The sequence below is a fragment of the Colobus angolensis genome, unplaced genomic scaffold, assembly GCF_000951035.1.
Source record: "Colobus angolensis palliatus isolate OR3802 unplaced genomic scaffold, Cang.pa_1.0 Scaffold192, whole genome shotgun sequence".
Lineage (NCBI taxonomy): Eukaryota > Metazoa > Chordata > Mammalia > Primates > Cercopithecidae > Colobus > Colobus angolensis.
The window spans coordinates 476,045-479,543 of NW_012115066.1; positions in this window are offsets into that span (position 1 = coordinate 476,045).

Below are 3,499 nucleotides of genomic sequence, written 5' to 3' on the forward strand. Positions count from 1 at the left end.
TCCATTCATCCATTGATGGGCACTTCCACCTTTTGGCTATTAGGAATAGTGCTGTTATGAACATGGATATACAAATATCTTTTTGAGATTCTGTTTTCGTTCCTTTGGGAGATAAATACACTCAGAAATGGAATTTTTAAATCATGTAGTACCTCTATTTTTAATTTTTTGGGACCCTCCATACTGTTTTCCATAGTGACTATACCATTTCATATTCCCACCAGCAATGCACAGGGTTCCAATTTCCCCACATCCTCGCCAACAGGTATTACTTTCTGCTTTGTTTCAGGGTTTTCTTGACAGCAGACACCCTAATGGTTGTGAAATGGTATCTCCTTATGGTTTTAATCATTTTTTCATGTTCACCTAATATGCTTTAAATTTTAATTCACATTTTTTGTTATATATAGAGGTCAGAAGAACCCATCCTAGTGATGGGATGTTTCTGGTTTCCAGTCTTATAAGAACTACACCAACTTTGCAAACAACAACTAGTGTCTGGAGTGAGTTATGCCTTGGCAGTGCTAGAGAAACTCATGTTCCTCAAATGCAAGGTTTACACAACACTTTGTTGTTTATACACATTATCTTACTTGATTATCACAGCAGCCTTACAGGGCGCAGAAGGCAGATGAGGAAATTGAGGTTCAGAGATGAGAAAAGAGAGAAAGAAGCAGACCGGCTCTTTAAAATCATAACCACAGAAGCAAATGCCTAGTGATGCAAACAGATATTGCTGTCTGCCTGTCCAACATCAGTTCTCCCCTTTTCCTTTCATCAAGGTTCCAGTTTTGTAAGGGTATCCACCCTATGTATTCATAACTCCCATAATGGTAGTTCTATCTCCTTGCTTAGAGATTGGTTTACCAGTGGTCAGTACAGTGTGAAAGGGATTTTATGAAAGATTTCTTCATTAAGAAAAAAAAAAAAAACTTTAGAAAAGAGGTAGAATTTTCTCCCTTCTTCTGGATGATGTGGTTCCTGGATGGGATGCCAGGAATTGCAGAATCTATCTTAGGACCACAGAGGGAACCAGTCTTAGGATGAAGCCAGGGGCATATGACAGAACAGAGTAATAGAAAGCACCTGGGTCCAATATCACAGAGTTGTCAATAATAACACACTATGTTTTTTTCTTACTTCTTGTGGTGTGAAATAGTACCTTTCTTTCCTGATTGAGCCAATTCGAATTGAGATTTTTTAGGGGTGTTTGGCAGCTGAAATAATCCTATTAAATGGTGGATGAAATTATAAAGTGACAAGAAAGTGGTGTGAAAACATGATTCAAGCACATAAATGTCACATCCCTGCATCCCCACGTTGGGTAGTAGGTCAGTACCATTCCAGAGGTGTTATGAGGAAAGCCAGGAGAGAGGGAAAGACAGTGGGTCTAACCATGGCTGCCAGAAACCGCCAAAGGTCCAAATGGTGAGAATGAACCTGTTGTCATCGTATCCAGCAGGTCAGCACGAGATCAAATATTGGGTCCCAAAAGAAACCTGTTGTACACCGGCCTGATATTCTCATTTTGAGGAACTGCAGCTGCAAACGCTCCTGGTCTCTCTGACCATCCTTTGCTCCCTTCTCCCCACAAAAGGAGGAGGAAATTCTCTCTGTTGGTGAGTTTGGAGATAAACTGGACATTTTCCACCTGGCACCTCCCTTTGCCTCTCAGATATGCCACCTGCAGTGAGGGTCCACGCTGGGCTGCTATCCACTCTGTGGCAAGTGAGGAAAGCTAGAAATTTTATGAGGTGTGCTGCAAGTTCATTTCAGGGGACAGGATTAGGGACTCCCCTGTGGCTACATATTTAAGCTGTATTCTTTTCTTCAGCTTTTCCTGGTCATGAAGCTCAGATTCTGATCTCCATCTATCTGATTCCTATATAATTCCTTCCATATCTCTTCCTGAGTTCAGAACCAAATAAAAATATTTGGAAGGCATTATTCATTGGACCCTTAGACTCTAACGCAAACCATGAAATCAAAATTGGTTAGTTTTAATAAAACTAAAAATAAAGGTACGAATAACCGTGTGAGGGTAAAACCTCACATCCCATCTACTAGCATACTGCTTTTATGTGGTCTGTTGCTCCGATGTAACTATATTTTCTGCAGAATGTGAGGGATATTTTCATATCCTGGTGAGAGCTGGGATGTTGTTTCCAAAATTTAAAAAGCTGGGATTCTACAAAGGCCTTTAGAAAACCTTAGAAGGGATGATATAAGAACTGAGTTCAGAATAGAGTTTCTGGGCTAGGATGGGTGGGATGAGTGAGTGGCGTAAGTGGCTCTAAAATCATTTGACTTGTTGGATTGTTGCAAATCAGGCTGCGTTTGGCTCTAGGAAACATTCTGGGTTTCAGCCGCATGATGTTGAGCCAGCTGAAGGTAAAAGAATAAAAATACAGTGTTAGTAGTAGTCATAGCAGCAGTAGTATTAGCACCAACTAAAGTATGCTGGATATGTGCTGTTTTATTTTATCATTTTATTAAGTCCTCACTATGACTCTCTGAATTAAGTATTACATTAGCCTTGTTTTACATTTGAGAGAATTGAGGCTTAGAAAGATTAAGTAGTTTGTCTAAGGTCACACAGCTAGAAGTACCAAATCTAGGTTTTAAACTGGCCACTGCAACTCCACTCTAGATACTAACTCCATATTGCAATCAAACTGTTTATAACCATTCCAATTTTCGATCAGTTTTCTGAAGGGATAATGCCACAGAAGCAAAAAGCTACATGTGTAAAATTTTCCATTAGAATGTTTTATATCGCTGTGATCCAAGGAAGTGACTTGAATGCACACCAGCATGGAACTATATTAATAAATTATGCTACATCCAATCAATAGAATGCTAGATGTAATTTTAAAATAATAATTCCAGAATTTACATTAAAAATGAGCATTATATTCTACTATAAAGACACATGCACATGTATATTTATTGCAGCACTATTTATGATAGCAAAGACATGGAACCAACTCAAATGCCCATCAATGATAGACTGGATAAAGAAAATGTGGTACATATACACCATGGAATACTATGAAGCCATGAAAAGGAATGAGATCACATCCTTTGCAGGGACATGGATGAAGCTGGAAGGCATCATCCTCAGCAAGCTAACACAAGAACAGAAAACCAAACACCAAATGTTCTCACTCATAAGTGGGAGTTGAACAATGAGAACACCTGGACACAGGGAGGGGAACAACACACATCAAGGCCTGCTGGAGGGTGGGGGGTGAAAGGAGGAGGAGCATCAGGACAAATACCTAAGGCATGCGGGGCTTAAAATTATATGACAGTCACTTGGACACAGGAAGGGGAACATCACATACCGGGGGCTATTGTTGGGGGGGGAGGATAGCATTAGGGGATATATCTAATGTAAATGATGAGTTAATGGGTGCAGCACACCAACATGGCACATGTATACATATGTAACAAACCTGCACGTTGTGCACATGTACCCTAGAACATAAAGTATAAA